The sequence below is a fragment of the Canis lupus genome, chromosome 15, assembly GCF_048164855.1.
Source record: "Canis lupus baileyi chromosome 15, mCanLup2.hap1, whole genome shotgun sequence".
Lineage (NCBI taxonomy): Eukaryota > Metazoa > Chordata > Mammalia > Carnivora > Canidae > Canis > Canis lupus.
Window position 1 is genome coordinate 40,507,394 of NC_132852.1, and position 22,247 is coordinate 40,529,640.

The window sequence follows — 22,247 nt, forward strand, 5'->3', positions numbered from 1 at the left end:
TCCCCATATAAGTTAGGGATCTCTTGTCTCTTGCTGCTTTCAGGATTTTCTCTTTATCTTTGGAATTTACAAGTTTCACTCTTAAATGCTGAGGTGTGAATGGTTTTTATTAATTTTTTGGGGGGTGACCTCTCTGTCTTCTGTAACTGATTGCTTGTTTCCCTCCCCAAATTAGGGAAGTTCTCAGCTATGATTTGTTCAAATATGCTTTCTGGCTTTCTGTCCATCTCATTGCTCTCTGGAACCCCAATTATATGGAGATTTTTCCTTCTGAGGCTATCATTTTTTTCCCTTAACCTTTCCTTGGGTCTTTTCATTGTTTTTCTCCTTTTTCCTCAGCTTCCTTCCTTGCCATCAACTTGTCTTCTATGTCACTCACTCTGTCTTCCATCTCATTAACTCTCATCGTTAGGGCCGGGATACCTGCACCCCAGTGTTTATAGAAGCAATGTCCACAATAGCCAAACTGTGGAAGGAGCCTCGGTGTCCATCAAAAGATGAGTGGATAAAGAAGATGTGGTCTATGCATACAATGAAATATTATTCAGCCATTAGAAACGACAAATACCCACCATTTGCTTTGATGTGGATGGAACTGGAGGGTATTATGCTGAATGAAATAAGTCAATCGGAGAAGGACAAACATTATGGTCTCATTCATTTGGGGAATATAAAAAATAATGAAAGTGAATAAAGGGGAAAGGAGAGAAAATGAGTGGGAAATATCATTGAGAGTGACAGAACATGAGAGACTCCTAACTCTGGGAAACGAACAAGAGTGGTGGAAAAGGAGGTTAGTGGAGGGTTGGGATGACTGGGTGACAGGCACTGAGGGGGACACTTGATGGGATGAGCACTGGGTGTTATGCTATATGTTGGCACATTGAACTCCAATAAAAAAATTTAAAAAAGCACAAAACAAACAAACAAACAAAAAACCCTCATCGTTAGGACCTCCAGATGGATTGCATCTCATTTAATTGATTTTTAATTTTTGCCTGATTAGATGCAAATTCTGCAATCATTAAGTCTCTTAAATCCTTTATACCTTTTTCCAGAGCCATCAGTAGCACTCTTTTTTTAAAGGTTTTATTTATTTATTCATGAGAGACACACACAGAGAGAGAGAGAGAGAGAGAGAGAGAGAGAGGCAGAGACACAGGCAGAGAGAGAAGCAGGCTCCATGCTAGGAGCTTGATGTGGGACTCAATCCCAGGACTCCCGGATCATGCCCTGGGCTGAAGGCAGGTGCTAAAATGCTGAGCCACCCAGGGATCCCCCACCACCAGTTGCTTTCTAATTGTGCTTCTGAATTGGCTTTCTGACATTGAATTGTAATCCAAATACTTTAACTCTTTGGCAGAGAGTACTGTTTGATTCTTCCTTTTGTGGTGAGTTTTTCCTTCTAGTCATTTTGCTCAGTGCAGAGAAGCTGTATGAGCAGGCTGAGTCAAGAATATCAACCATGACCTAAGTAAATTTCACCCTAGGTGATTCTGACAAGGTCAGAGACCAGAAATTGAAAACAAAGATTAGAACGAAAGAAAACAAAAGGACCACTAAAGTGAAAAACCTATTTTAAAACAAAGTAGTAAAAAATAAAAGGCCAAGAATCCCAAAGAATAAGAAAAAAAGAAAAAAAAAGAAGAGAAAAAAGCAAAAATAAAGAGGAAAGAAAAAAGAGAAGAAAAAAAGGGGGACTGTGAGATGGTGGTGGTGAGGAAGTTGTAGTGGAGGGAGAAGGTAGTCTACCTGAGGGTCCTAGAGGGTGATCCTCTTGGTTCTGAGTATATTAAGTTCTGTATGTTAGAAGTAGCTCCCTCCCAAATTTATATAAACCAGAAATACTTGTAGAAAGCCCCAACATTGACCACCAAAACATAAATGAGATAAAAGAGGGGGGCAGAGTGGGAATGAAGGGGGAGTATAATCTCACAGAATGAACCAGCGTGGTATACCACTTGGTTGTGGGTGCATTTTGGTCATGTTTTAGAAGGTATTAACTTCTGCCATTGTAGAACAAAATGAGGCAGAGAAAACAAAAAACACAAAACAAAAAAACCATATTGTGTATATCTCCCAAAATGAAGTTCAGTATGTTGAAGGGAATCTAGAAGTGGAAAATGTATCTAAGACGTGTAATTTTAGATATAGGAAATTCAAAAAGGAAGAAACTTAAAAATGAAGAGGTGGTAAAATATTGTAGTTAAAGTGGGAAAAGAGAAAAATGTTGGAAACTTATAGTCTGATACAAAAATGAGTTGTATTGGAAAAAGGAGAAAAAAAAAGAATGGGTATCCTCTACTTCTATATACTGTAAATTCCTCAATTTCCACTGGAGCTTTCCAGCACTGCTTGGTCAAGAAGTTGCTCTTCCCCTGTTCTTCCAGCTGGTCTTCTGGGGGAGGGTCTGCTGTGCTGACTCTCAGGTGTGTGTACCTGGGGGAGATGCCCCGCCCCCGCCAGGTGCCAGGCTCAGTGGGAGCTGTTGACTCCCTGAATCCTCAGTTCCCTGGTGGCCCCGCCTATCCCAGACATAGGGTGAAACAAGGAAAAACAAGAACAATGGTGGCAACCAGAATTCCAGCTCTGGAGTCAGCTCCCCACAGTAACTACTGCATTCTCCCAGTCCACACTGGCCTAGATGATCCTGGGCAGGCGCCAGTGCACTGATCTGCACAGCTTGGGGACGCCCAGTGGCAGAGGAGTCCTCGCTGTCCTGTGCCCTCCCTGCCTCCACCTGTCCCAGGGGAGTGCAAGATCATGGGCTGTGTCCACTCAGGCACCCTGGGATCCGGGGCCCTGTTCTGATGGAATCGTGCTCCCAGGGTCACAGCTCCCGAAGGCAGCAGAGCATAGACACCTCTGTCCGGAGCCACCTGCCTAAGGGACTGGCATCTCCCAGATGCCCTGCTGGGTGCGCACTCCAGCCCTTTACCAAGCCTAGCCCACAGTTTGTGGGATGCTTCCTCTGGGGTGCACTTCCTCTATTAGTGACTTCGTGAGACTGGAGGCTTCACTGCCCCTCCTGAGATTCTGCCCGATTTCTCTGCTGAGCAATTTTTCATCCGGGAAGAATCAGTGCGCATTTTTAAAGTTCCTTCTTCTCTGGGATTGGGCTTTCCTGTCCCAGACGCTTTCTCCCTGGCTTCTCACGGTGCCCATCCCCCTCTTGATTCTTTTTTTATTTTTTTCCGCCTTCCTACCTTGTTAAAAACGAAAACCCTTCTCTGCAGCGTTCCAACTGTTCTCTCTTTAAATCTCAGGTCAAATTCATAGGTTTTCAGGATGGTTTGAAAGTTATCTAGATGAGTTGGTAGGGCCAGGTGAGTTGAAGACCCCTACTCCTCTGCCATCTTGCCCTGCCCCGACTTATTTATTTTAGAACCATACACTTATAGCTCTTAATATTCTTCAGATATTTTGCCCATCTCCCACCCACGTCCCCTCTGGCAATCAGTCAACATGATCCATCACATTAACAAGAGAAAGGACAAAACCATACGGTCATCTCAAGAGTTGCAGAAAAAGCATTTGACAAAATACAACATAAAAACATAGTGGGTGGGGATCCCTGGGTGGCGCAGCGGTTTTGCGCCTGCCTTTGGCCCAGGGTGTGATCTTGGAGTCCCAGGATCGAGTCTCACCTTGGGCTCCTGGCATGGAGCCTGTTTCTCCCTCTGCCTGTCTCTCTCTCTCTCTCTCTATGTCTGTCATAAATGAATAAGTAAAAAATCTTTAAAAAAAAAAAACAAAAAAAACATAGTGGGTTTTGAGGAAATGTTGATATCAACAGAATAAAGGCCACATAGGAAGGCCTGTAGCTGACATCATACTCAATAATGAAAACCTCAAATCATCTCCCCTAAGAGCAGGAACAAGACAAGGAAGTCCTCTCTTGGCACTGGAAGTCCTACTGTAGTAAACAGACAGGCAAGAGAAAAGGCATCCTCACTTGTAAGGGGAAAGTCAAACTGTCCCTATTTGCTGAAGATAGGGTACTAGAAACAGGAAACCTGAGAGACTCCACCAAAAACTGTTAGAACTGATGAGTGAATTCAGTAAAGTTGCAGGACACAAAATGAACATACAAAGATCAGTAGCCTTTCTTTCTACCAACAATGAATACTCAGAAAGGAAATTAAAAAAATACTCTCTTCTCAGTAGCATCAAAAAGAACAAATGATTAGACTGAACCAAGGAAGTGAAAGACTTGTATGCTGAAAACTACAAGACTTTGGGAAGACATACTTGGCTCATGGGGTGGGGGCCTTCATTTTGTTAAAATGTCGATAGTACATGAAGCGACCCTCAGTTTCAGTGTAATTCCTATCAAAATCACGGCAGATTTTAGAAATAGAAAAAACAGCCCTAACATTCGTCCACCCCGACAAATGACCCTGGACAGCAAAAACAGTATTGAAGAAGCAGAACAGAGCTGGATGCAGCACATTCCTATTTCTTTTTTAAAAAAGATTTTATTTATTTATTCATGAGACACAGAAAGAGAGTCAGAGGGAGGAAAAGCAAGCTCCATACTAGGAGCCCAATGTGGGACTCTATCCCAGGAATCCAGAATCAGGCCCTGAGCCAAAGACAGATGCTCAACCACTGAGCCACCCAGGCATCCTGTCACTTTTCTATTTCAAACTATATCACAGAGCCACAGAATTAAAACAGAGTGATTCTAGGGCACCTGTCTGGCTCAGTTGGTTAAGCATCCGACTCTTGATCTCACCTCAGGTCTTGATCTTGGGGTCATGAGTTCAAGTCCTGTGCTGGGCTATGGATGAGGAATGGAGCCTACTTTAAAAAACCAAAACCACAATGGTGTGGTTCTGGCATAAGCTGATGGAGCAAAAGAGAGAATCCAGAAGGAAATGTGCTCTGATATGGTCAACTGGTCTTTTTTAAAAATTAAATTTGATTTAATTTAAATCTAATTAATTGACATATATTGTATTATTAGTTTCAGAGGTAGAATTCAGTGATACATCAGTTGGATATAACACCTTGTGCTTATTATATCATGTGCCCTCCTTCATGCCCATCCCTCAGTTACCCTATTCTCCCCACTCTCCTCCCCTCCAGCGACCCTCAGTTTGTTTCCTATGATTATATATGTATCACATCTTTTTTCCATTCATCTGTCCAAGGACATCATGACTCCTCCCACAGTATGGCTATTGTGGACACTGCTGCTGTGAACATTGGGGTGCAGGTGTCTTGGCATTTCACAACAACTGTATCTTTGGAGTAAATTACCAGCAGTGCAATGGCTGGGTCGTAGGGTAGCTCTATTTGTAACTTCTTGAGGAACCTCCATACTGTTTTCCAGAGTGGCTGCACCAGCTTGTGTTCCCACCCAAAGTGTAAGAGGGTTGAGTGAATTTTGGTGGAAGTTGTAAAAGTTTTGTCCACATTTCGTTTCATATCCTATGGGTTTCAATTCATTGTTCCTTAAGTATTTCTGGAGAAGCTGGAATGTTATGCTCCATTTCAGTGAGGTTAGCGTATAGGACTCAGCTGGAGCCTGGAAGGAGGCAGGTGTCTTCAAGGGAGTGAGGGCATGGCCTCCAGCACAGCCTCCTACAGTGCCTGAACATCCAGCAGGGGGTGCCCAAGCCCAGGCCTGGACCCAACTGGGCAGGCATGCGCAGTTGGCCTTTTCCACCTGCAAGCCTGCAGTATGGGAGCCTGGTCGTGCTGAGGAGGATTGGGGAGGGTTGGGGAGGACTTGGGGCCACATCCAAGCTGACAGGGGTTCAAGGCCCCCTCAGGACCCAAGGTGAGGCTTCAGAAAGACGTGGGGCCATGTCCACACTGGCAGGAGCTGCCAGCCTCCTCAGGACCAGTGGTGATGCTTCAGGAGGATGTGGGGCCACGTCCACACTGACAGATTGATGTCCTCAGGACCCACTGTCAATGATTTGTGGAGACGTGGGGCCGCGACCATGCAGACAGGAGCATGGCATCCTCAGGACCCACTGTGAAGGCTTGGGAACATGTGGGGCCCCGTCCACGCTAAAAGGAGCCCCTGGCCTCAGGACCTGCTGTGAGGTTTCAGAAGATGTGGGGCTGCATCCACACTGACAGGAGCCTCCGGCCTCCTCAGGAGCCACAGCGAGGCATTGAGAAGATGTGAGGCTGCATCCACGCTGACAGGAGCCCCCAGCATCCTAAACCCACGATGAGGCTTCAGGAAGATGTGGGGTCACGTCCATTCTGAAAGGAGACCCCGGCCTCCTCAGGACCCACTGTGAAGGCTTTGGGAAGATTTGGGGCCATGTCCATGTGGACAGGGGCCCCCAGCCTCCTCAGGACACGGTGAGTTATCAGGAAGATGTGGGGCTGCGTCCATGCTGATAGGAGCCCCTGGTCACCTCAGGACATGCACTGAGGTTTCAGGAAGATGTGAAGCCACGTACACACAGACTGGAGCCTTCAGCCACTTCTGGATATGCAGTGAGGCTTTGGAAAGATGTGGGGCTGTGTCCATGCTGACAGGAACCCTCTGCCTCCTCAAACCGCGGTGAGGCTTCAGATGTGGGGCCGCATACATGCTGAAAGGAGCCCCCGGCCTCCTCAGGACCCGCTGAGAAGACTTCAGGAAGATTTGGGGCCGTGTCCATGTTGACTGGAGCCCCTGGCATCCTCAGGACAGGTGGTGAGGCTTCAGGAAGATGTGGGTTTGTGTCCATGCTGTCAGAGCCCCAGCCTCCTCAGGACCCATGGTTAGGCTTGGTGAGAACATGGGGTCGTGTCCACACTGACAGGAGCCCTCGGCCTACCCAGGACCCATGGTGAAGGTTTGAGAGGATGTGGGGCTGTGTCAACACAAATAGGACCCCCACCCTCATCAGGCCCCAAGGTGAGTCTTCGGGAATACATGGGGCCCCGTCCACACTGGCAGGGTTCCCAGTCTCCTCAGGACACACAGTGAAGGTTTGAGAGGACATGGAGCTGCCTCCATACTGACAGAAGACTGGCGTCCTCAGGACCCACTGTTGACAATTCAGGGAGACATGGAGCCACGACCACGCAGACAGGAGTCTGGCATCCTCAGGACCCGCTGTTAAGGCATCGGGACATGTGGGGCCCCGTCCATGCTGACAGGAGCCCCCGGCCTCCTCAGGACCGGCTGTGAGGGTTCAGGAAGATGTGGGGCTGCGTCCATGCCGAAAAGAGCCCCTGGCCTTCTCAGGACCTGTTGTGAAGGCTTTGGGAAGATTTGGGGCCATGTCCATGCTGACAGGAGTCCCCAGCCCCCTCAGGTCTTGTGGCGAGGCTTTGAGAGGACATGGGGCCATGTCTATGCTGAAAGGACCCCCCCAGCCTCCTCAGGACCCCTGTGACACTTGAGGAAAATGTGGGGCCACATCGACAATGACAGGACCCTGTCCTCCTCAGGACCTGCAGTATAGTCTTCAGGACATGTGGGGCTGCGTCCACACTGACAGGAGCCCACAGCCTCCTCAGGACCAAAGGTGAGGCTTCAAGAAGATATGGGGCTGCATCCATACTGACAGAAGCCCCTGGCCTTCTCAACCCATGGTGAGGCTTCAGGAAGTTGTAGGGCCATGTCTACACTAACAGGAGCATCCAGACTGCTCACAACCTGTGGTGAGTCTTCAGGAAGATGTGGTGCCACGTGCATGCTGACAACAGCCCCTGTCTTCCTCAAGACCCATGGTGAGGCTTCAGGAGGACGTGGAGCCGAGTCCACACTGACAGGAGCCCCCAGCCTCCACAGGACCAGCAGTCAGTCTTGGGGAGGATGTGGGGCTGTTTCCACAGTTACAGGAGCTCCTGGCCTCCTCAGGACCTAAGATGAGGCTTCAGGAGGATGTGGGTCTGAGTCCTTGCTGACAGGAACACCAGCCTCTTCAGGACCTATGGTGAGGCTCAAGTAGGACGTGGGGCTGTATCCATGCTGACAGGAGCCCCTGGCATCATCAGGACCCACCCACTGTGAAGCTTCAGTAAGATATGAAGCTGCATGCATGCTGACAGGATCTCCTGGCCTCCTCAACCTGCGGTGAGGCTTCAGGAAGAGGTGGGGCCGCGTTCATGCTGAGAGGAGCCCCTGGCCTCCTCAACCTGATGAAGGAACCTTCCCTTCTGTGAGGCTTCAGGAAGATGTGGGGTTGTGTCCATGCTGACCATAGCCCTCAGCTGCCTCAGAACCCAAGGTGAGGCTTCAGGAGGACATGGGGCTGTGTCCATGCTGAAAGGACCCCCATCCTCCTCTGGACCCAAAGGTGAGGCTTCAGGAGATGTGGGGCTACATCCACATTGACTGGACCCCCAGCTTCTTCAGGACTCGCTATGAAGGCTTTGCGACATGTGGGGCCTGGTCCAACTGACAGGAGCCCCAGCCTCTTCAGGACCTGCGGTGAGGCTTCAGGAAGATTTGGGCCATGTGCAACTGACAGAAGCCTCCAGCCTCCTCAAGACCTGTGGTGAGACTTCAGGAAGATGTGGGGCTGCGTCTATACTGACAGGAGCCCCCAGCCTTCTCAGCATCCACTGTAAAGCTTCAGGAAGTTGTGGGGCCACGTCCATACTGACAGGAGCCTCTGGGCTCCTCAGGACCTGCAGTTAGGCTTCAAGAAGACATGGGTTCGGGTCTATGCAGGCAGGAGCCCCCAGCTTCTTCATGACCCCCAGTGAGGCTTGGGGAGCACATGGGATGTGTTCATCCTGACAGGAGCTCCCAGCATCCTCAAGAACAACAGTGAGGTTTCAGAAAAATGTGGGGCTGCCTCCACCCTGAAAGGAGCCCCTGGCCTTCTCAGGACCCAAGGTGAGGCTTCAGGAGGATGTGGGCCCTGTCCACATTGGCAGGAGCCCGGGGCCTCCTCAGGACCCACAGTGAGGCTTCAGGAATATTTGGGGCCACGTCCACACTGACAGGACCCCCGTCCGTCCTCCTCAGGACCTGCTGTGAAGTCTTCGGGACATGTGGGGCTGCATCCATGCTGACAGAAGCCCCTGGCCTCATCAAGACCCAAGCTGAGGCCTCAAGAGGATGTCAGGCCCCATCCATGCTGACTGGAGCCCTGGGCTGACCCACGGTGAGTCTTCAGGAAGATGTGAGGTGCATACCTACTGACAGGAGCCCCTGGCCTCCTCAGGAACCGCTATGAGTGTTTGGGAGGACGTGGGGCCGTATCCCAGCTGACAGGAGCCCCCGGCCTCCTCAGGACCTGCTGTGAGGCTTTGGGAGATGTGAGGCGGTGTCCACAGTGACTGTAGCCCCAGTTGTCCTCAGGACCCATTGTTTATGGTTCAGGAAGACATGGGGCCCCATACACACTGACAGGAGCCTGGTGTCCTCAGGACTGGCTGTGGTGAGTATGGGGCCTGATGGAGGCCCCGACATGCCTATAGAAATTGGCCTTTTAGGACCCGCAGGGGAGGGTACAGGGCCATGTCCACAAGAACAGAAGTGTGACTTTCTCAGGACCTGCTGGAGGATTCTAGAGCCATTGGTCGGATACACAGCGACTTCGGCAGGGACTACTCAAAAACACAGGTAAGTGAACAGTTAGAATTAATGGTAGGGTTATGCTTAGGGTTAGGGTTAGGGGTTAGCAGTTTGGGTTAGGGTTAGGGGTTAGGGGTTAGGGGTTATTGTTAGGGGTTAGGGGTTCAGAGTTAGTGGTTAGTGTTAGGTTTAGGGGTTGGGGGTTTGGGTTTGGCTTCAGGTTTGGTATAGGATTAGGGTTTGGGCTCAGGTTTGGGATAGGGTTAGGGTTCAGGTTTGAGTACTGGTTAGGGTTTGGGTTTGGGTAGAGTTAGTGTCCGGGTTTGGGTTAGGGTTTAGGTTCAGTTCAAGTTAGGGTTTGGGTTTGGGTTAGGGTTCAGGTTTGGTTAAAGTTAGGGCTCGGGTTCGTGTTCTGGTTAGATGTTAGGGGTTAAGGTTCAGGTTTGTGTTCGGGTTCAGGTTAGGGTTCAGATTCGGGTTAGTGTTTGTGTTCAGGTTCTGGGTAGGGTTCAGGTTCCAGGGACCAGTTAGGGTTCTGGTAAGGTTTCAGGTTAGGGTTAGGGTTAGCATTCGGGTTCAGGTTAGGATTGGGTTTGGGTTAGGGTTAGTGTTGGGTTCAGGTTTAGGATTCAGGTTCGGGTTAGGGGTTAGGGTTTGGGTTAGAGTTCAGTTTAGGGTTCATGTTAGGGTTAGGGTTAGGGTTCAAGTTAGGTTTCAGGTTCGGGTTCGGGGTTCAAGAAGAGTCGGATTTGGGTTAAGTTTCGGATTTGGGTTAAGGTTCGGATTAGGGTTAGTGTTTAGATTCGGGTTGGGGTTCGAGTTCGGGTTCGGGTTAGGGTTCAGGTTAGGTTAAGGTTCGTGTTCAGGTTAAGATTAGGGTTCAGGTTAGGGTTAGGGTTAAGGTTCAGTTTTGGGTTCAAGTTAGGTTTAGGAGTTAGGGTTCAGGTTCAGGTTAGGAGATAGGGTTTGGGTTTGGATTAGGGTTAGGGTTGGCTTTGGGTTCGGGATAAGGTTAGGGTTCAGGTTTGGGCTTAGGGTTAGAGATTAGGGTAAAGTTATGATTAGGGGTTAGGGTTAGGGGTTAGAATTAGGGGTTAGGGTTAGGTGCTAGGTGCTGGGTTAGGGTTAGGACAGTAGGTGAGGGGGTAGTGGAAAACCTGTCTCCTAGAAGGCTGGTTGCTCACAATTCACTACATAGCATTTCCATGGACCCTCCACTCCTGTGGAGCTACCTTCTACATCCCATGTGTGAGAGGCTACTGGCAAGCTGCTGAGGAGAATGCTTGTGTCTCCGTGTTCAGCACAATGCTTTTCTTTCCATGGCAACGCCTCACCTAGAATATAGCTAGCTACTAACTAGCGTAGGTGAACGGCTAGTTGAAAACTGCATTCAAGGAATGCTTCTTTCTGAGAGTTGAGAAAAGGGCCTGTCCCTTCGGCCTCCACACCAACTGTGGACATAACTGCTAAATCCCTTATGTTAGAGGCTTGTCAGAAGCTGCCTGCAAGGAACTCTAGTTTCTCTGAGTGCAGTAGGCTGCATTTCCCGTGAGCCTCCACACGTGCTTTTGATCTAGGTTCTAAGGCCCAGAGATAAGATGGTAGTCAAAGCTGCTCTCCAGGAATGCTGGTTGCTCACAATTCACTACAGAGCATTTCCATGGGCCCTCCACTCCTGTGCAGCTGGCTTGTACCTACCATGGGTGAGTGGCTAGAGTCAAGCTGCAGGCCCTGAATGCTTGTGTCTCAGAGTTCTGTACAGAGCCTTTCCATTTCATCTCCTCACCTAGAGTGGAGCTACCTTCTAACTACGATGGGTTAGATACTAGTTTAAAGTTACATTCAAGGAGCGCTTCTTTCTGAGTGTTGAGCAAAGGGCCTGTCCCTTGGGCATCCACACATACTGTGGACATAGCTTCTAACTTCCTTTTGTTAGAGGCTAGTCAGGAGCTGCCTGCATGGAAAGCTTGTTTCTCAGGTGCTGAGTGAGGAGGGGATATTCTGGTAGAGAGGGTACAGCACAGCCAACACTGTGCAGTGTCCTGGGAGAGGAGGGCACAGCACGGTGTACACTGCCCATTGTCCTGTTAGAGGAGAGGAGAGGAAAGCACGGCCAACTCTGCCTGGGGTCCCAGGAGAGGAAGAGACAGCGGGACCAACACTGCCCGGGGTCCTGGAAGAGGAGAGAAGAGTGTGGCCGACACACCCAGGGTCCCAGCAGTGGAGGGGACAGTGCGGCTGACACTGTCTGGGGTCCTGGGAGAGGGGACATCGTGGCCAACACTGACCGGGGTCCCAGGAAAGGAGGGAGAGTGAGGTTAATACTATCCAGTGTCCCGTGAAGGAGGTGACAGTGTGGACGACACTGCAAGGTGTCCCCAAAGTGGAGAGGACATCGTGGACAACACAGCTCAGTTACCCATGACAGGAGGTGACAGCATGAATGACACTGACTGATAACTCGGGAGAAGAGGGGACAGCGCAGGGGATACTTCCTGGGGTCCCAAGAGAGGAGTAGACAGCATTGCCAACACTGCTGGGCATCCCAGGAGAGGAAGGGACAGTGCAGCTGACACTGTCCAATATACAGGGGGTGGAGGTGACTGTGCAGCTGACATTACCCAGTGTCCTGTGATAGGAGGCGACAGCGTGGACAACAATTCCCCGTGTTTGCAAATTGAGGAGGCGAATGCGGCCAACAGTGTCTCGTGTCCCAGGAGAGGAGGGGACAGCACAGCCGACTCTGCCTGTAGTCCTGGGAGAGGAGGGAACAGCACAGCTGACATGGCCCAGGGTCCTGGGAGAGGAGGAGACAGCATGGTCGACACTTCCTGGGGCTCCGGGGGGAGGGGAGAGCACGGCCAACAGTGCCTATGTCCCAGGAGAGGAGGGGACATGTGACTGACACACCCTGGGGTCCTGGGAAAGGAGGGACAGTGTAGCTGACACTGATGTCCCAAGAGAAGGGGAGGGGACTGCGCAGCCAACACTCCCAGGGTCCTAGGAGAGGAGCAGACGGCGCGGCTGACTCTGCCTGGTGTCCCCAGAGAGGAGGTGACAGCGCAGCTGAGACTCCCAGATGTCCCAGGAGAGGAGAGACTGTGCAGCCAACGCTGCCTGGGGACCTGGGAGAGGAGAGGACCGCGCAGCTGATACTACCCAGTGTTGTATGACAGGAGGTGACAGCATGGACAATGCTGCCCGTTGTCCCCTAAGTGGAGGGGACAGTGTGGAAGGCCTGAATGCTTGTGTCTCGTCAGTACAGCGCCTTTCTATGGCACCTCCTCAACTAGAGTGCAGTTAGCTTCTAACTCCCATAAGTGAGAGGATAGTTGTAACCTACGTTGAAGGTTCTCTTCATTGTAAGAGTTGAGCAGAGGACCTGTCCCTTGGTGCTCCACAACTACTCTGGACATCTCTTCTAACTACCTCATATTAGAGGCTTGTCATAGGCTACTTGCAAGGAACGCATGTTCCTCAGTGTGCAATAGGACACATTTTCTGCGAGTGTCCACTGGGGCTTTCTTCTAGGTTCTAAGGCTGGTAGGTGTGAGTATAGAGCAAGGCTGCTCTCCAGGAACGCTGGTTGCTCACAGTTCACTACATAGTATTTCCATGTGCTCTTCACTCCTGTGCAGCTAGCTTGTACCTCCTGTGGATGAGAGACTAGTGACAAGCTGCAGGCCCTGAATACTTGCATCTCAGACCTCAGTACAGTGCCTTTCCATGGCACCTCCTGACCTAGAGAGGAGTTAGGTTCTAATTCCCATAGATGAGAGGCTAGTTGAAAGTTGCGGTCAAAGAATGCTTTTTTCCTGAGAGTTGAGCAGAGAACCTGTCCTTTGGTCCTCCAGACCTACTGTGGACAAAGCTTCTAAATCCCTTATGTTAGAGGCTTGACAGAAGCTGCCTACAGGGAGCACTTATTTCTCAGAATGAAGTAGGCCACATTTACCACGAGCCACCTGAGGTGCTTTTGTTTTTTTGTTTTTTTTTTTGTTTTTTAAGATTTTATTTATTTATTCATGAGAGAGACACAGAGAGAGAGAGGCAGAGACACAGGCAGAGGGAGAAGCAGGCTCCACGCAGAGAGCCCGATGTGGGACTCGATCCCCGGTCTCCAGGATCACGCCCTGGGCTGCAGGCAGCGCTAAACTGCCGCGCCACCGGGGCTGCCCCTGAGGTGCTTTTGATGTTGGTTCTCCGGCTGGTGGGTGAGAGGGTAGTTCAAAGCTGCTCTCCAGGAACGCTGGTTGCTCACAGGTCACTGCACAGCATTTCCATGGGCCCTCCACTCCCGTGCAGGGGCTTGTACTCCTGTCAGGAGCGGCTGGCGGCAACCTACGGGTTCAGAATGCTTGTGTCTCAGAGTTCAGTACAGCGCCTTTCGATGGCACCTCCTCACCTAGAGTGGAGTTAGCTTCTATCTCTCATAGTTGAGGGGCTAGTTGTAAGCTACATTGAAGGTTTCCTTCTTTCGAAGAGTTGAGCAGAGGGCCTGTCCCTCAGTACTCCACAACTGCTGTGGAAATAACGTGTCTTTATGTTAGATGCTTGTCAGAGGCTGCTTACAGATAATGCTTGTTTCTCAACGTGCAGAATGCCGCATTTTCTATGAGTGTCCACTGGTGCTTTTGTTCTAATTTCTAAGGCCGGTAGGTGAGAATGTAGAGCAAAGCTACTCTCCAGGAATGCTAGAGAGCATTCAGCATTCGCTGCATAATATTTCCATGGGCCCTCCACTCCTGTGGAGCTGGCTTGTACTTCTCTGGATAAGAGGCTACTGACAAGCTGCAGGCCCTGAATGCTTCTGTCTCAGAGTTCAGTGCAGCACCTTTCCATACTGGAGCTGCCTTCTAACTCCCATAGGGGAGAGGCTAGTTGAAAGCTGCATTCAAGGAATGTTGCTTTCTGAGAGGTGAGTACAGAGCCTGTCCCTTGTGCCTCCACACCTACTGTGGACAGAGTTCTTAACTCCTTTATGTTACAGGCTTGTCAGAAGCTGCATGCATGGAACACTTATTTCTCAGGACACAGTAGGACGCATTTCCCTTGAGCCTCACAATATGCTTTTGACCTATGTTCTAAATCTAATAGGCAAGAGGAGAGTGCATAGCTGCTCTCCAGGAACGGTAGCTGCTCACAGTTCACTACACAGCATTTCCATGGGCCCTCCACTCCCGTGAAGCTAGCTTGTACCTCCCGTGGCTGAGAAGCTCGTGGCAAACTGCAGGCCCAGAATGCTTGTGTCTCAGAGTTCAGTACAGTGCCTTTCCACTGCACCTCCACACCTAGAGCAGCACTAGCTTCTAAGTCCCATAGGTGAGATCCTAGATGTGAGCGGTGTTCAATTCTTCTTTCTGAGAGTAAAGAACAGGTCCTGTCCCTTCGGCCTCCACACCAACTGTGGATATAGCTTCTAACTCCCTTATGTTAGAGGTGTGTCAGATGCTGCCTGCAAGGAACGCTTGTTTCTCAGAGTGCAGTAGGCTGCATTTCCCTCAACCTTCCTCACGTGCTTTTGATCTAGGTCTAAGCCAGTAGGTGAGATGGTAGTTCACAGATGCTCTCCAGGGATTCTGGTTGCTCACAGTTCCCTAAATAGCATTTCCATGGGCCCTCCACTCCTGTGGAGCTAGCTTGTACCCTCCGTTGGTGAGTGGCTGGTGGCAAGCTGCAAGCACAGAATGCTTGTGTCTCAGAGTTCAGTACAGGGACTTCCGATTTCACCTGCTCACCTATAGTGGAGCTAGCTTCTAACTCTAATAGGTTATATGCCAGTTTAAGGTTATGATCAAGGAATACTTCTTTCTGAATGTCATGCTAAGTGTCCATCCCTTGGGTCTCCCCAACTACTGTGAACATAGCTTCTAACTTCCTTATGTTAGAGGCTATTTAGAAGATGCCTGCAAGGAATGCTTGTTTCTCAGGTCCTGAGAGAGGAGGGGATAGCACAGCTGACATTGCCCAGTGTTCTGGTACAGAGGGCACAACACAACTGACACTGCACAGTGTCTTGGAAGAGGAGGGGACAGTGGGGCCCACACTGCCTGGCATCTCAGGAGAGGAGGGGACAGCGGGGCCAACACTGCCTGTGGTCACGACATATGAGGAGACAGCGCAGCCAAACTTCCAAGTGTCCTGATAGAGGTGGGCATTGCAACTGACACTGCACAGTGTCCTGAAAGAGGAGGGAACAGCACAACCAACAATGTCCAGTGTCCTGGGAAAGTAGGGGACAGCGTGGGTGACACTGCCCACTGTTCTGGGAGAGGGTGGGATATCTCAGCCAATACTGCCCATTGTCCTGTTAGGAGTGTGGGGAGCATGGAGGTCCTGCCCAGGGTCCTGGGAGAGGAAGGGACCGCAGAAAAGACACTGCCCATTATCCTGGGAGAAGAGAGGACAGCACAGTCTACACTGCCCTTTGTACTGTTAGAGGAGAGGACAGCATGGCCAACACTGCCCAGGGTCCTGAGAGAGGAGGAGACTATGAATCTGACACTGCCCAGAGTCCTAGGAGAGGAGTGGATAGCACGGCTGACGCTGCCCAGTGTCCCATGACAGAAGGTGACAGTGTGGAAGACACTGCCTGGTGTCCACAAAGTGGAGGGGACAGCGCGGCCAACAAAGTCTGGTGTCCTGGGAGATAAGGGGACAAGTGCGGCCACCACTGACTGATATCCCCGGAAAGGAGGGGACAGCGCAGCAAACACTGTCCAGGGTTTTGAGAGAGTAGGCAAGAGTGTGGCCGACACTGCCCAGGGTCCTGGGAGAGGAGGGAGCAGCATGGCCAACACTCCAGGGGTTCCAGGAATGGAAGGAACATTGCACCCGATATGCCCGGGGTCTCGGGAGAGGAGGGGACAGCGTGCCTGACACTACCCAGTGTCCTGTGACAGGAGATAACAGCATGCCCCACATTGCCTTGTGTAACCAAGCAGTGGGAAAAGCACAGATGACACTTCCCAGTGTCCCATGATAGGAGGTGACAGCATGAAGGACACTGACCTATGTCCCCGGAGAGGAGTGAACAACATGGCCAACACAACTCAGAGTCCTGATAGAGGAAGGGACAGCTCAACTGACACTGTCCTATGACAGGAGGTGACAACATGGGTAACACTACCCATTTACCCAGAAGTGGAGTGGAGAGCACGACTGACATTCTCTGTTGTCCCAGGGTAAGAGAGGACCACGCAGCTGACACATCTAGGGATCCCGGAAGAGGAGGAGAGGGCATGGCCACCACTACCCAATGTCCTATGACAGGAGGTGACAGTGCACACGACACTGCCCAGGGTCCTGTGACAGGAGGTGACAGCGCGGAAGACACTGCCTGATGTCCAGCAGGTGGAGGGACAATGCGGCTGACAATGTCTGGTGTTCCGGTAGAGGAGGGGACATCATGGCTGCCACTGACCAGTGTCCCCAGAGAGAAGGGGACAGCACGGCCGACACAGACTGGTGTCCCCAGAGAGGAAGAGATAGCGTGGCCAACACTAACTGGTGTCCTGGAGAATAGGGGACAGCATGCCTGACACTGCCAGTGTCCAGGGAGAGGAGAGGAGAGCGCGTACGACACTGCCTGGGGTCCTGGTTGGTGAGGGGACCAGACCCAAAACTGCCTGGGGTCCCAGGAAGGAAGGGGACAGTGCGGATGAAACTGTTCGGGATCCTGGGAGAGTAAGGGACAGCGGGGCCGACACTATCTGGTGTTACAGGAGAGCAGGGGACAGTGTGGCCGACACTGCCCTGGGTCCCAGGAGGGGAGGGGACAGCGCAGGTGACACTGTCCAGGGTCCCAGGCGAAGAGGGGACAACATGGCCAACACTGCCCAGGGTCCCAGAAGAGGAAGAGACAGTGTGGGCAGCACTGTCCGGGATCCCAGGAGAGGAGGAAACAGCATGGCCAACACTGCCCAAGTTCGTGAGAGAAAGGGACAGCATGACCAACACTGTCTGGGGTCCCGGAAGTGGAGGGGACAGCACGGTGGACACTGCCCTGTGTCCCGGAGAGGAGGGACAGTGCGGCTGACACTACACAAGTGTCCGGGGCAGGAGGGGACAGTGTGGGTAACACTGACTGGTGTCCTTTAAATGGAGGGGACAGCACGGCTGACAGTGACCACTGTTCCGGGACTGGAGTGGACAACACAGCAGACATTGCCTTACGTCATGGAGAGGAGGGGACAGTGTGACTGACAGTGATTGGTATCCCCGGAGAGGGGAGGATAGCATGAGTGATACTGGTGTACCCAGAGAGGATGGGACAGTGCAGCCAACACTGACTGGTGTCCCCTGTGAGGAGGAAACAGCGCGGCTGACACTGCCTGGTGTCTCAGGAAAGGAAGGGACAGCATGACCAACACTGACCATGTCCCCAGAGAGGTGGGGACTGTGCAGCCAACACTGTCCAGTGTCCTTGGAGAGGAAGGGATAGCGTGGCTGACACTGCTAGTTGTCCCAGATGAGGAGGGGACAGGGTGGCCTACACTGCCCTGGGTCCCACTAAAGGAGAAGACAGCGTGGCTGACACTGCTCGATGTCCTGGGAGAGGAGGGGACAGCGCAGCTGACACTGCCCAATGTCCCTGAAGTGGAGGAGACAGCATGGCTGACACTGCAGTGTCCCTGGAGAGGAGGAGACAGTGCGGCCAAAGCCATTGTTGTCCCCGGTGAGGGACAGAATGGTTAAAACTGACCGGTGTCCCCGGCGAGGAGGGGACAGTGTGACTGAGACTGCTTGGGGTCCCTGGAGAGGAGGGAACTACACTGGCCGAGGTCTGGGGAGAGGAGGGGACAGCACAGCCAACACTGCCCAGTGGCCTGTGACAGGAGATGACAACTCAACAAAACTGCCCATTTTCCCCAAAGTGGAGGGGAGAGCAAAGACCACCACCCCATGTCCTGTAACTGGACGTGTCAGCATGGATGACACTGCCCAGTGTCCCCGAAATGGAGGGGACTGCATGGCCGACACTGTTCCATGTCCTGGGAGAGGAGGGGACAGCACAGCTGACATTGACCGATGTCCTTGGAGAAGAGGGGACTGCACAGCCAATACTGTCCAGTGTTTCAGGAGAGGAGGGGATGCCGGTATCCCCTGTGACAAGGGAACAGCACAGCCAACACTGTCTAGTGTCCTGGGAGAGGAGAGGACCTAGTGGATGAGACTGACCGGTGTACCCGGCGAGGAGGGAACAGTGTGGCAGACGTTGTTGCCGGAGAGGAGTGGACAGAGTGGCTGACACTACCTGGGGTCCCGGGAAAGGAGGGGACAGCATGGCCAACACTGCCCTGAATCCCAGGACAGGAGGGGACAGTGTGCCTGACACTAAACTGTGTCCTGAGACAGGAGTTGACAGTATGGACAACACAGCCCAGAGTCCCAAAGTGTAGGGGCCATGCAGGGGACACCATCTGGTGTCCTGGGAGAGGAGGTGACAGCGAAACTGACACTGACCAGTATCCCCGGAGAGAAGGGGACAGCGCAGGCAACACTGTCCAGTGTCTCGAGAGAGGAGGGGACACCACAGCAGACACTGACCAATGTCCCCAGCAAGGAGGGAACAACGTGGCAGACACTGCCCTGTGTCCTGGGAGAGGAAGGGACAGCACAGCAGAAACTGCTGGGTGTCCCAGGAGAGGAGGGAACAGCATGGCTGACACTATCCAGTGTCCTGTGACAGGAAGTGACAGCATTGATGACACTGCCCGATGTCCCCAAAGTGGAGGGGACAACGTGGCCGACACTCTTATTGTCCCAGGAGATAAGTGGACAACTCGGCTGACATGGGCCAGTGTCTCCGGAAAGGTGCCACAGCGTGGCCGATATTTACCAGTGTCTCCAGAGAGAAGGGGACAGCACGACCAACACTAACCAGTGTCCCTGGAGAGGAGGAGACAGTGAGGCCATCCCCAACCATTGTCCCTGATGAGGAAGGGACAGAGCAGTCAAAACTGACCAGTTGACAGCACAGGAAAGACTCCACTGGACAAAAGACAGTCTCTTCAATAAATGGTGCTGGGAACATTGGGCATCCACATGCAGAAGAATGAAACTAGACCACTCTCTTGCACCATACACAAAGATAAACTCAAAATGGATGAAAGATCTAAATGTGAGACAAGATTCCATCCAAATCCTAGAGGAGAACACAGGCAACACCCTTTTTGAACTCGGCCATAGTAACTTCTTGCAAGATACATCCACGAAGGCAAAAGAAACAAAAGCAAAAATGAACTATTGGGACTTCATCAAGATAAGAAGCTTTTGCACAGCAAAGGATACAGTCAACAAAACTAAAAGACAACCTACAGAATGGGAGAAGGTATTTGCAAATGACGTATCAGATAAAGGGCTAGTTTCCAAGATCTATAAAGAACTTATGAAACTCAACAGCAAAGAAACAAACAATCCAATCATGAAATGGGCAAAAGACATGAACAGAAATCTCACAGAGGAAGACATAGATGTGGCCAACACGCACATGAGAAAATGCTCTGCATCACTTGCCATCAGGGAAATACAAATCAAAACCACAATGAGATACCACCTCACACCAGTGAGAATGGGGAAAACGAACAAGGCAGGAAACCACAAATGTTGGAGAGGATGTGGAGAAAAGGGAACCCTCTTGCACTGTTGGTGGGAATGTGAACTGGTGCAGCCACTCTGGAAAACTGTGTGGAGGTTCCTCAAAGAGTTAAAAATAGACCTGCCCTACGACCCAGCAATTGCACTGTTGGGGATTTACCCCAAAGATACAGATGCAGTGAAACCCTGGGACACCTGCACCCCGATGTTCCTAGCAGCCATGTCCACAATAGCCAAACTGTGGAAGGAGCCTCGGTGTCCATCGAAAGATGATGGATAAAGAAGATGTGGTCTATGTATACAATGGAATATTCCTCAGCCATTAGAAATGACAAATACCCACCATTTGCTTCGACGTGGATGGAACTGGAGGGTATTATGCTGAGTGAAGTAAGTCAATTGGAGAAGGACAAACATTATATGGTCTCATTCATTTGGGGAATATAAAAAAAAGTGAAAGGGAATAAAGGAGAAAGGAGAGGAAATGAGTAGGAAATATCAGAAAGGGAGACAGAACATGAGAGACACCTAACTCTGGGAAATGAACAAGGGGTGGTGGAAAGGGAGGTGGGTGGGGGGTGGGGGTGACTGGGTGACAGGCACTGAGGGGGCCACTTGATGGGATGAGCACTGCGTGTTATGCTATATGTTGGCAAATTGAACTCCAATAAAAAGAAATTAAAAAGAAATTTCAGAAGGAAAAAAAATCCAACAAAATGCATTTTTTTACATGTTTGTCATATGTGTGACATAAATATAATTTTTTGGAATGATGTGATCTTATCTTTAAAATAAACACATTTCTGTATGTTGGCAAATTAAACACCAATAAAAATAAATTTATTATTAAAAAAATAAAATAAATACATTTCTTAAAAGCAAAAACAAAAAACAAAACAAAACAAAATCTGACAGGTGTCCCCAGCAAGGAGGGGACAGTGCGGCCAAGACTGCCCAGGGTCCCGGGAGAGAAGGGACAGCATGGACTACACTGTCCAGAGTCTGGAGAGAAGAGGGGACAGCACAGCCAACACTGCTCAGTGGCCCGTGACAGATGACAGCTCAACGACACTGCCTGTTTTCCCCGAAGTGGAGGGGAGAGCAAATACTACCACCTAGTGTCCTGTAACTGGACATGTCAGCATGGACAACACTGCCCAGTGCCAAAGTGGAGGGGACTACACAGCTGACACTGTTCAGTATCCTGGGATAGGAGGGCACAGCACGGCCGACATTGACCAATGTCCCCAGAGAAGAGGGAACTTTGCAGCCAACACAGTCCAGTGTCCCAGGAGAGGAAGGGACCACGTGGACAAGCCTGACCGGTGTCCCTGGCGAGGAGGAAACAGCATGGCAGATACTGACCGTTGTCACCAGAGAGGAGTGGACAGAGTGGCCGACATTACCCAGGGTCCTGGGAGAGGAGGGGACAGCACGGCCGACACTGCCCTGTATCCCAGGACAGGAGGGGACAGTGTGCCTGACACTAAACCATGTCCTGAGACTGGAGGTGATAGCATAGATGACATGGTCCAGAATCCCGAAGTGTAGGGGCCATGCAGGTGACACTGTCTAGTGTCTTGGTAGAGGAAGGGACAGCACGGCCGACACTGTCTGGTGTCCTGGCAGAGAAGGGGGCAGCATGGCTGACACTGCCCAGGGTCCCAGGAGAGAAGGGGACTGTGCATCCAATCTAGCTGGGGTCCCAGGAGAGGACTGGACTGCGCAGCTGACACTGCCATGTGTCCCAGGAGAGGAGGGGACTCCACAGCTGACACTACCAGTGTCTGGTGACAGGAGGTTACAGCGTAGATGATACTGCGCAGTGTCTCCGAAGTGGCGAGGAAAGCATAGCCGAGACAGTCTAGTGTCCCGGGAGAGAATAGGACATCGTGGCCAACACTGACCCATTTCCCCGGAGAGGAGGGGACTGCATGGCTGACATGGCCTGATATCCCAGGAGAGGAGTGGACTGCGGGGCTGACACTACCCAGTGTCCCATGACAGGAGGTGACAACGTGGGTGACACTGTCCAGTATCCCAGGAGAAGAGGGACAGCACGGCAGACACTGACTGGTGTCCTGGGGGAGGAGTGGAAACGTGGCCGACACTGCCCAGTATCCTGGGATAGGAGGGAAGAGAGTGGATGCCACTGCCC

At 51.3% G+C, this 22,247-nt stretch overlaps 1 long non-coding RNA gene across 1 annotated transcript; it reads left to right on the plus strand.

Annotated features, from left to right (window-relative positions):
* The first annotated feature begins 5,693 nt into the window (after nt 1-5,693).
* On the plus strand, nt 5,694-20,626 carry LOC140604950 (uncharacterized). The gene is made up of 2 exons (XR_012007751.1): nt 5,694-9,538; nt 16,674-20,626. It is a non-coding gene; the product is annotated as an uncharacterized lncRNA (long non-coding RNA).
* Nucleotides 20,627-22,247: the final 1,621 nt, after the last annotated feature.